Here is a 12,880-nt window from a genome sequence, read left to right on the forward strand (position 1 = left end):
GTTATGTAAAAGTAGAATTTAGTCTAGAAGCATAAAATTGTAGATGCTAAAAGTGAATGCTTAAAAGCAATGAAGTCAAAATTTAAGTATTAAACTGTAAAGTCATGCTTTAGAGCGAAAGCCTGCATGTTTAAAGATGAATGAGGGGGAAGTTAGGATGAATGTGTTTTGTAGGGTTCTCCACCTACATTTGAATTTTTAAGAATATTAAAGTAGCTCATTGAGTTGTAGAATGTCGAGTAAGGTGTGTCTATTTGGTCGTTGAATTCTAACAAATCATGGTGGTTAGGGGAAGTGTTGTAAGACTAAAACACGAATATTCCCGTTTGACACCACACACGGTGGAGAGCCAGGGTAAAGTTAAATTAATGCTTGAAAAATTGAATGAATGTGAAGTAAGCAATAACTAAGAAAAACGAATCGTTTAAAAACAAAAATTTATTGTGTCAAGAAAGTGTAAATTATAATGTATGTAGAAAGATACTGATACTTATTCCTTCCAGATGCTGGAAGGAAAGACCAAGATTGATTGATGAAGTCCAGGAAAAGTTGCTGTAAGAAGAAAGCTTTGTAACGAGCAACAGAATTTTAGTATAATTGTTACATAAGATTTTTTTTTTTTTTTTTTTTTTTTTTTGTGTGTGTGTAAACGAGGTTCTCGCCAGTTAGTTCAGAATTAGATAAACTTACAACAGGTCGTTTGTAGGACCTGCTTCCAAGTTTTCCAAATTCTGGCAGCGGCAAATGTAGGGTTTATATTTATTTTAACTAACATTTATTTTAAGTTTAAACTATCTTTCCTGTCAAGCCTTACTTTCCCCTGGAACTGCCAATGCCAGAATATGTAAATTTTAGTAGAACGCGCAAGGATTCAAATTATCAGCGGAAGTAGTATGATTTAAATAGAAGGAAACAAGTTCGGTGTGAGAGATTCTCTTACTTAGCGAGCGCGGAGGTAGTTAGCGAGAATTGAAGAACCCCGCGTTGCGGCCTATGTGCTTGGCGGGAAGTAGTGGTCATCGTTCCAGTGAGCTTCAAGTCTGCTGAATTAGCAGCGGTATTGTAAAACGCGGTGAGTTAGTTATTTTAGAGAGCCTCGTAGTTAGAATCTTGTCTTTATTTTCTTTTCAGGTTATTATTTTTATTTGACTGCCAAGTTGGCACTGTCTGTACGCGTCAAGAGAACGCAATTGTAATTTATTACGTTGAATAAAAAGGGACTTAAACCCTTCACAAGCTTCTATCTTTTATACAAGTTTTCACAGTCACCTCTTGGTTGCGTGCAAGTTGGAGGCGCGCAACGTTATAATATAATAGCAATGTTTCTTCTCCTGTAACAAGAAGTTTTGTGCATCATTATCTTCAGCAAATGCTGTAACTAGTACTTTAAGGGGCGTTCTGTTGATGGTAAAATAAATTCAACATGGAGAAACCAATCTCATGGAATATCGTGTATAATTAATAGCAAAACTGAGCGAAGCAATTCAAAATAAAGGAAGAAGAAAACTGTCGAAGAGAATTTTTTTACCACCACGACAATAAAGTGTCATATATTTTTTCAAAGGCAAGTGTTACTGAAACTGTTTCAGGATTTCAAGTGTAACCCTTTCCTCCTCACTGATCTTGTTTCAAGTGACTTTTTTCTTTTTAAAATCTTGAGGAAATACCTATTTAAGACGATGCGTACGTTTTGCATACGACGATGATGTTCTGAATGTTACTGATGACGGATTTTAAAGCATTAAGGTGAATTTTTTTCCCAAGTAGAAAATGCATCACAGATATGCTAGAGGAAATGCGTGGCGATAGAAAGGGATTGTGTTTTAAAAATAAAAATATACTCGTTACACCTAGCGTTGTATCGCATATTCCACTTTACAAGCATTTTAATTACCTGTGTATAAAAATTGTCACGTTTATGCTCACGAATTCACGATTCTATTTTTTTTTATATAAAAACAAAACATTTAATGAAGAGCTTATGTACATTATTTACATTATTGAAAGCACAATCATACATATATTATAAATTTTCCCATCATAGGGCCAAAATTCGTTTATCAAGAACAATTACCGCTATGCGGCCAAGAACAGATCATTTCAAGGCGTCGCCCTCAAGCTTAACTAAAAAGAGTATTACATTCCTTCTCTGCCGCCAGTCACGTGACCTAGTCGGCGACAGACGATAAAAAATAAAAGAAAAAATGAATCCATCGGAGGGAAAAAGAAATAATTTCAACAAACTCCCCCCCCCCGATGAACAATAGGTTCATCATAAATTTAACTAACTATTACAATATTACTATAACAATAAGAAACAAATAAAAATTACTTACATATACAGGTCACATTATATCAATAATTTCTTAACACCAAGAAAAAAAAAGTTTTTCTGAAACTATAGAAAAAACAAAACATTTAAATTAACATTTCTCAAGATCACCACAAATCATTAAACCAAGGAAAATAATAATGAATAAATGAAAACATTATGAAAAAGAACATTTTTTTTATCATCAGTTTATCAGTCATTCAGTCCAATTTTTTTTTTTTACCAGTCACTGATTATTGCAATTACTTATATCATCAATTTCTAAATTGTACAATAGCTGCACTGGACGTTTGATTACCGAATTACCAGTTTTCACTTCACACGATCTGGTCATTCCATCTCTACCAATAAAGGTTTTGGTTATTCTTCCTAATTTCCACCAACTTCTAGGTAAATTTTCATCATGAACAAGTACTATATCATTTACGTTGAATGTAGATGGTTTCTTCTGACCGGTATAATGAGCAGATCTCAAGCACAGGAGATATTCTTTTTTCCATCTGTTCCAAAAGTGATTTATTAGATTTTCTCGTGTACGGAAACGTTTTAACATTACTTCTCTGGAACCTGGTAAATTCAAGTCATTCCTCCTTACAGCTGGCAAACTCAAGAGTCGTTTACCAATCAACAGGTGGGCTGGAGTAAGTGCGGAGGGCTCTTCAAGATCAGAAAAGACGTATGTTAATGGACGCGAGTTTATCATCGCTTCTATTTCAAGCAAAAGCGTTTCTAATTCACTTTGAGTCAAAGATGATTTCCCAATGTTCTTTCTTAAACTGATTTTTACACTGCGAACTAAACGTTCATAAAAACCGCCCCACCAGGCTGCGCGTTCCACAATGTATTTCCATGTGATTCCATGCGAAGCATAAAATTTTTTAACTTCAGGGTGGTTAATGACTTTCCACATTTGCTTTAATTCAAGTTCGGCTCTTTTAAATGTTCTAGCATTGTACGAGTACACAGTGGAACACAAACCTCTTCGGGATACGAACCTGCGGAACGCAAGTAAAAATCCTTCAGTGCTCATGCCTTTTACGAGCTCAAGGTGAATAGCTCTTGTAGTAGCGCAAGTAAACAATAAAATGTAGTATTTGTTGTCATTTTCTTTTACATACAAAGGACCTGCAAAATCGAGTCCACAAATTGCGAAAGGTGGAGATTCATTAACTCTATCCGCTGGAAGAGGTGCAGTGATTTGTTGTCCAGGACGTACATTATATTTTTTGCATATTAAGCATTTACTCAGGATTGATTTGACGTATTGTTTTCCTCTTAAGAGCCAGAATATTTCACGTATATGCACTAGAGTATCCGATACACCCGCATGATAAACCTTTTCATGAGCGTCTCGTACTACTAATTCACTTAATTTATGTTTTGAAGGGATTACTATTGGATGTTTGTTGTTAAATAGTAGGTTTGACTTTTGTAACCGACCTCGTACCAAAAGTAGACCTTCATCTGATAATATGGGATTTAATTCGAACAATTTTGAATCTTTTGGAATATGCTTGTTTTCTCTTAGAGACTCTATAACTTCAGGAAAACTATCTTCTTGAGCTTGTTTCAACCAAAAGATTTCAGATTTACTGATTTCTTCTGCTGAAATTTCCGCAAAATTTCTATTTTCCCTTTTTACTTTTAAATTTGATATAAATCTGAAAATCCAAACGGTCACACGATAAAGTTTTTTCAAGGAACTAAATTTTGTCAAATTCATGAGTGGAACATTTTCAGTTTTGTCTGTTTTGATCAAACACGCTAGGATAGCTTCCGATTTTCGAGATTCTTCTGATACATCATGTAATTTTGACGTCGATAGTTTGGGTTTTGGCCATTGACTTTCAGGTAACGAAAGAAATGCAGGGCCATGCCACCATTTCGAAGAATTTATCAGTTCTTTTGCAGAACAACCCTTTGTTATTAGATCTGCAGGGTTGAGTTTTCCTTCGCAATGTCTCCATGAACAAGGATCTGAAATTTCATGTATTTCTGAAATTCTATTAGCAATGAAAGGTTTCCATCTTTTAGCTGTACCTTTAATCCAATGTAAAACTATTTCCGAATCTGACCATAAAGTGACATTTGAAATATGTAGAATATTTTTCAGGTAGTTGGCAACCCTAGCACCCACCAGTGCTCCCATCAATTCAAGGCGGGGAAGCGTTAATTTCTTTAATGGTGCAACACGTGATTTTGCCAAAACAAATGTAGTTTCAAATTTATCTTCATCAGTTCTGTATCTCAAGTATGCGACTGAGCCATACGCATTCGGATTAGCGTCACTAAAAATGTGTAACTGAACAGTGTCCCTGTCTAAATTTGGTACATGAAAATAATATCTGGGAATTTTCAACATTTTTATTTCTTTTATTTCAGAGAGCCATATTTTCCAGTCATTTTCGTGTTCTCCAGAAAAGATCTCATCCCAAGGTACCCCTTGAAGCCATAGCTGTTGCAATAAACATTTAATTCGAATTACAAAGGGTGCGATAAATCCAGATGGGTCAAAAATTTTGGCTGCTATTTTGAATACATTACGTTTGGTACATTCAGTGTTTATAGAGGACAGTAAGGGTGTTAATTCTAGTCCTAAGTCATCTTCATCATTGTTCCATATTAAACCTAGTACTTTTAAGGATGTACATGGAGTGTCACTATTGAGAAAGATTAACTTTTCCTCAAGCCATTTCTGCTTAAGCTCTAGGGAATTGGTTTCGAATTTTCTTAGATTTAGACCTCCTTCATCAAGAATTTTAACAGATTCATTTGATAGATTAAACGCTTCTTCAACAGTTGTCGCTCCAGAAAATAGGTCATCCAAGTAAAGATTTGAGTTAAGCATTTCAAAAGTCTTAAAGTTAGATATCTTGTACTTATCAATGTGATGTTTTATTGTGCAGGCAAGGATGAAAGGACTACAAGTTACACCAAAGGTTGCTCTTGTCATTTTGTAAGAAATTACACTCTCTTTTCTATCAAGGTTTTTAAAATAAAGAAATCTCAGATAATCTCTGTCTTCTTCTGCGATTGATATTTGAAGGAATGCCTTTTCGATATCTGCCGAAAAGGCGATCCCATTTTCGCGGAATTTCAAAATCACGTCCAAAACATTTGGATTTAGATTTGGCCCTGGGTGAAGACAATCATTGAGAGAAAGAGCATCATTTGATTTTGAAGAAGCATCGTAAACGATGCGTACCTTTGTTGTTGTTTTGTCGTCTCTAATTACAGGATGGTGAGGCATATAATAAGAATTAAGTGTCGAGCTGTTTTCGGGGCATACTTCTACAATTCCTAAATGTTCTTGTTCCCTGAGAATATTGTTGTATTCTTCAAATAACATTTCATTACACTTAAATTTATTTTCTAGACTAGCAAATCTTCTTTTAGCCACTTCAAGATTATTTCTCAATAAATCGCGAGATTTGCTCCATAGTAACTTTGCCTCATAACGACCATTTTTAAATTTCAAATTATTTTGAAAGTCATTTATGATTTCTAAATCACTAGAATTCTTTTCGTTATTGTCAACAATCCCCATGACTTCTAAATCCCAAAATTTCTTCAGTTCATCATTTTCACTCTCAACTGATACACTACAACAATTTATTCTTCTATCTTTTGATTCTATCTGCCCCTGAATAGTATGTCCGAAAATAGTTTCTGCAATGTATAAATGCTTCCCAATTTTTCCTACAATACCTAATTGAATTTGCCATAAAAAGTCTGACCCTAGTAAAATAGTTATTTCCCGTTCATGCCCTGTATCAACAGGATTAAATCCTCTCATTTTCAAGCGTTGAATCAAACCTTTGTCTGGAATTTTGACTGTAGCGCCAGTTATTTTTTCAACTACCAAGGCTTCAATATTTATGGAATTGTTTGTTTGCGAAACATTTTGTAATTCAAGAGAAACTACGTCAAATGATGATTCTTGTGGTTTTCGTCCGCCAAATGAATATACTAATAAATTTTCTTTTCTTATAGGCTTTAAATTCAGTTTTCTTACTAAATTTTCTTTTATAAAGCATTTTCTGAACCACTATCACACAAAACCCTTGCATGGATTCTGTTTTCACCACCAGAGACACATACAATACAAGTTTGGAGTAATGTAGAAATAGTTTTATTTTTCTGTTCAGAAACGCGAGATACTAAGGTTGTGGATTTATCTGCGTTAATATTTTCAGGACTTTCATGTTTTTCTGATTTATTACAGAACAGCTCATTGTGAAATTTATTACCACATTTCGAACATGGGGTTAATTTACTTTTACAGTTAGAAGACAGGTGTGATTTTAAAAAAGACTTGTAACAGCGTCCTCCCTTCTTCAATTTAAAACGTTTCTCTTGGTCTGTATACCTTTTACAACCGAAGCTTGTATGATCCGAAGAGTCACAAAATACACAAAATATTTTTATAGAAGTGTTCAAGGCAGCAGCCGAAGGAACACTTTTCTTAGAAGAAAAGTTCTGATTATATTTTTGTTTGGAATTAAAATTAGTGTAAGTGTCATGTATTTTATTACTAGAAGAATTATTTACTAATATTGTGGCCTCACGGGCACGTAAATCTTCTCTTATAAATTCCAATAGGTCATTGACCTTATACTCATTTTCTGTATTATTTTTCTTATGAAATTCTAGAACCATGTTTTCAGGTAACAATTTTAACAGTATAAGCAAAGGTAGATGCCCGTATGAACCTGTTGTTACCCCCATTGACTTGAGATTTCTGATATGTATTTCACATTTATCATACAGATTTCTAAGTCCCCTTATATTATTTGATGATTTTACTGGCTCTAAGTTCAAAATTTTATTTATATGACAGTTTATGATTGTATCACGCCTACCATATCTTTCGTTTAACAATTTTAGGCATTCATCATAATTTTCATCAGTGAGATCAAACCCTGATACAACATTATATGCAGTACCTGTCAAAAGAGATTTCAGGTATTGAAATTTACTTATTTTTGACAAAGAGTCATTGTTATCAACAGCATTCTTGAAACAGTTAATAAATTCTAAATAAGTGCTGGGATCACCAGAAAATTTTTCAATATTTAATTTCGGCAACTTAACTGCCGCAAGAAATTTACTTTCGATTACAGGAGTTACAGGTACATTTTGAACTACGTTAACTTCGGTATCTGCTTTACATTTTCTTAACCTATTCTTAATTTTGGATTTCATACTCAAAATTTTATGAGAGTATTCTTCAACCGACTTTAATTCTTTTTCATATTCAGCTTTATCTTCAATCAATTTATCTATCTCTTTATCAATTTCATTTAAAGAATTTTCTTTTTCTGACAAAATATCCTGGCACTCTAACAAGGAATCTGTGTCAGTTCTTTCAATCGCTGCTACCAGCAAATCTTCTGCTTTATTTATTTGTTTAGTGATTGCAGATATGATAGCAGCTCTTTTCGACTTTAATTTGTCTATATTTTCCATATTTAAAGTAATGGAATATAACCTTATGAAATTCAACAAATAATTGTAACAAAATTTAAAGTACAGTGTTTCAATATTTTAAGCACTTCCTTTAAAAACAATATACTTATAGTCCACAAATTTCCTTCGATTAAGACCAATTAATTTTTTCAAGCATCAATGAAGTATTATTCTTTCAAGTAATATTTCAATAAAACAACATAAATATTCAATACTTTTATTCAACTCAATCATTATTTTTCAAGGTTGAATACTTCAAGAATGAAAGAAAATGGCTTACCTGATATTTTCAGGTATCCTTCCATTATTCCAGCATAGAACTATATTCAACTATATCCACTTTCGATTTTAAAGTATCTAAAGGTCCGGGAATTTCGGCACCAAAAATATGTGTATAAAAATTGTCACGTTTATGCTCACGAATTCACGATTCTATTTTTTTTTATATAAAAACAAAACATTTAATGAAGAGCTTATGTACATTATTTACATTATTGAAAGCACAATCATACATATATTATAAATTTTCCCATCATAGGGCCAAAATTCGTTTATCAAGAACAATTACCGCTATGCGGCCAAGAACAGATCATTTCAAGGCGTCGCCCTCAAGCTTAACTAAAAAGAGTATTACATTCCTTTTCTGCCGCCAGTCACGTGACCTAGTCGGCGACAGACGATAAAAAATAAAAGAAAAAATGAATCCATCGGAGGGAAAAAGAAATAATTTCAAAATTACCTTTCTCCAGACGAAGAAAGAACTTGAAATTTTATATACCTGATACGCCTGTTACACCCACCAAAAGATTTCTATAACACAAGGCTTTTTTTTTCCTTTTTTCTACTCTTTCTGAGCCCTGTCAGAAGAAACATTCATGAATGTTATTGCAGTACCTCAAACCCTCTAAATTAGCTTACATCCAAAGCTGTTATTATCAATGTGATTCAGTTCTGTCATGTATGGACTCCCACGCATATATTTTTCATTTTAGTATGATGTTTAATAAATTAAACGAGGTATTATTCAATATGTCATTATGAGGTAGATTTGATCGTTATTGTTGTATATTGTCTAAACAGTACGTTCACAATAGTTTTTCTAAGCATTTTGATTATGTTTAATGTATAGATTAAGGAATGCATTTTAAAAGTTTAGATGCATTAAAAGCATATTAAATTTTAAATTTAGTTCACATAAGCTCGAATAAGCGTCGAGCGTGACCACTGTACCACGAAGGCATGCTAAGAAGGCGGAAGAATATATAGTGGAAGTGTTAGGCATGTTCAGCTAAGAACTGGATGATCCGTGGTTAGAATCCCGGTGACGTCGAACTAAATATGTGGGGGCGATAAATTGCCAAAATTCAGGCAATGACGAGTTACCATAGTGATCGTTTGTGTCATGTGTCCGCATCCGTTCTTTAAATGAGAGAAAATGCAAGTAATAATCCCATCCTCTCGCCCATGCTATCCTAGTATCAGTCAGCATTCTTCCTCGAGGTATTTTCTATCTGAAGTTTAGTTTTCTTGTAATAAGTATTTATATGTTACAATACTCTTGAAAGGTGATCCATGGCAAATTCTTCACATGATTTAATTTCATTATCCAGTTTCCGAATACAAAATGCAGCTAAAATAGAAATCCAGAACTTTTACAAATAAATCTTTCTTACACTTCCCATGTTCTTTAAAACGTGTGTTTAGAAAGTATGAGTACTTATTATACTTATTATACTTAGTACTTAGTTATGAGTACTTAGTTGTCGTAACATATTTCTGATTCTACAGAAGCATCTTTACTGTGTGGAGCGGCATTAAAAAAGTTGTTGTCAACCATATTCACAAAATTAGGTAATATTTACAGAACAGAGGGCATTTTTTTAAATGGATCAGGATGAAGGACGTCTGGTCACTTTACAGTAGATCTCAATTTAGTTGCGTAAAACAAATTATTTTATAGTAGATTTTAATTTAGTTGCGTAAAGCAAGTCATTTTATAGTAGGTTTTAATTTAATTGTGTAGAAAATGTCACTTTACAGTAGATTTTAAATTAGTTTTTAAAACAAGTCACTTTACAGTATATTTCAATTTAGTTATGTAAACCAAAGTGCCTTTTCTTTTGCATCTTCTATGAATATTTATTTCACTTAAGAACATTCTTTCGATATTATTGGTTACGGGATTCCCTAATTTAGCCAAATCTTGTAAAATTCCTGCCTTAATGCATTCAAAACCCAAAATATATTAATCATAATTTTAAGTGCAGATTTCTAAGCAAAACGCTGCGTCTAAAAAATAGAATAATTCCTTTTGATTTTGATTTTAATTTTGATAAATTCGAATTTATTTTACGCAGTTGAAAAAGTAAACAAAACTGCCGTAATTTCCCATTATTTTTCTTATAATTTATAGATGTGAATTATTCTCGACTACTTTGCCCTGATCAATCCGAAAAATGATTATCTTAACATTTTAGCGGTAGTAAAAAGTAACGAAGAAGCGATTTTCAGTCACAATAAATATCCGAATAGCAATAAAAGCTATTATATTACCTAAAAATAAGGGAAACTCCTTGGTAAATTGGGGACGTGACTGGTCTAGCAGCGCTCAAGAAATAATTACGTGTAATCTTGTTCACCTTCACGACGATTACAGATGTGGTGTTCTATTCCACATGGTACGCTGGACTGGTGACCCAGATAAAGTACAGACTTCCGAATTGGTTTAGAAACTTCTTCATCATTAAACCCTATTTAATTAAGCCACGTTCTGGGGACTAAATATCTATACATCAAAAGAAAGGGATATAAATTTATACATAAAAAGTGAACAAAAATCCAAAACTGAACTTTGATTTTGTAAGTTACATCAAGCGTCAAGCAAATTTTACGTTTCAAGAAAAATTAAAATGTTAAAGAGGGTGTTATAAGGTATTTCTCCCACCTTCTTAGCATGCTTTCGTAGTGTAGTGCACCCTGGGTGCGTATTCCAGAGCTCCCTGGTTCGATTTCCGGCGAGGGCGTTGCTCACTTTTCATCTCTGCTTTCAAAAAATACCTAATGTCTCTACAAGAATTGGATATATTAGTTACAGCCATGATTTTCAATAGATCTACCACTGGTGGATATAGGCCCATTAATGACGCTTCAATAGGTTTTCTGAATGCCGTTTTAAATTCCTAGCATCGGGGCAGCATAGCGTAGATACCGGAATCAATATTGTAATCGATATCGGAATACAACTGGAGCAAGAAAAAAGAAAAATACTGACATTTTGTGCCAACAATTCCATCGGAAATTCGAAGATTGCTCTTTATTTCGCCTGCCACAGATTAGCTTTTCTTAATCTTTGGACCTCAAAACCTGCCTTTTCGGTACTCTTAGATTTCCAAAAAGGACAAAAATTAAATTCAAATTAACTTCGAATGCTCTATTATAGTTGTAAATCTCAGAGTTTGGAAAGCAATTGTCTATCATCTTTTTTCTCCCAAGACTGACTTTTTTATGAAATTTATTACCTGTTACGCTACCTCTAGCAACAAAAGAGGGATTTGAAACATTATGAGTATAGTGCTCTTATAGTGTTAACATAGATCCAAGCATAGAATATTTATGCGAGAAACGGCAGACCCAGCCATCTCATTAATTGAGTACCAAAATTTATTTAATTTTTAGTTAATAAGAAAAGATTATCCAAACTCTGAAAGATTATCCTAAAAAAAAGGCTATAAGATTTCTTCTATTTACTTAATTACTTTATACCGGTATAAAATTAGATAAATTTTAATTAATCTTATTTTAAAAATATAAGTATACTGGTAGTAACACACATTAAAAAATATTTTATGAGAAGACAGGAGCACACTAATTTTTTTTCAAAAATATTTGTAAAAATATATAATATATTACAAGTATGAATTATAATGATACATATCATAAACTTTCCTTCTCTCAAAACTGAATCATTACCTTATGCAAACAAGCCAGATTTCTATAGTAGCCAAATTACTATAATTATTGCTATAGGTATGCTTATTTGCATAAGCAGTTTCTCAATTGCTTACCCATAGCAGTAAAGAATTTTAAAAATACCAGGAGAAGGAGTCATACCTATAGCAGTAATTCAGTAAAAAATACTAGAAGAAGGACGAAAGAAAATAGCTAACATGAAATTTTATGCCTGAGCTCTCAAATAACATCCTATGCTTTACAGATAATGGCTCAAAATGGTTACAATTAATGGTAAACGTAATTATAATTAATGGTCTAAAGCAGCGACTCTCAACCAGTGGTACACGTACAACAGTACTCATAAAAAAAAAAAAAAAAAAAAAGGTGGTGCAAAAACAAGGTATTTTTAACTATTAAATTCAAAAATTAAATAGCCCAACATCCTGTGTAAGTTTTTTCTCTAACACTTCTAAGTTATGAGATCTGAGCTTTGTTCAAGGTCAATAGCCGCTCATAGACTTTAGCAAAAGAATCCGTTTTTATTTTCACAAATATTTTTTTATCCATAGATATAACAAAATTTGTCATAAATGATGTTTTTAAAAGGAGTAATAGAAATGGACGTTTTATTTGATAGGAAATAAATATAAGTTCCTATAAAAAGCTAATAGTAGCTCATTAATTCCTTTAGAGTTAATCGATTTAACAGCATGTCTACGCTTTATATCACCACCATTTTCGGCTCATATTTCTCTATAGTTAGAATATCTCTAATAATAGGTTTTTTTTTCTCTTCCTGTCGCTTTGTATTCATCACTTTTCTACGCGATTTGAGAATATGGTTATCTGTTTTTGAAGAACCCTTAACATATTGAGCATTTAAATATTTGTCAAAAAATAATAAAACAAGCCTAGATTTTCAAAATGGAAAAATGGCTAGGATTGACCAAGCAGGAGAGGGATGATTCACAGCTGATGGATCCAGGAAAATCTACTAGCACTAAGAATACTGAAAAGAAAAAAAAATATGGAAAATATAATGAAAGTTATATATCATTTGGGTTTACTAGAAATGGAGAGGAAATAGACCCTCAACCTCAACGTGTTGTTTGCGGTGAACTATTATCC

This window comes from Stegodyphus dumicola, chromosome 1 (assembly GCF_044657685.1).
Source record: "Stegodyphus dumicola isolate Sdum_Otavi_A_Nest chromosome 1, ASM4465768v1".
Lineage (NCBI taxonomy): Eukaryota > Metazoa > Arthropoda > Arachnida > Araneae > Eresidae > Stegodyphus > Stegodyphus dumicola.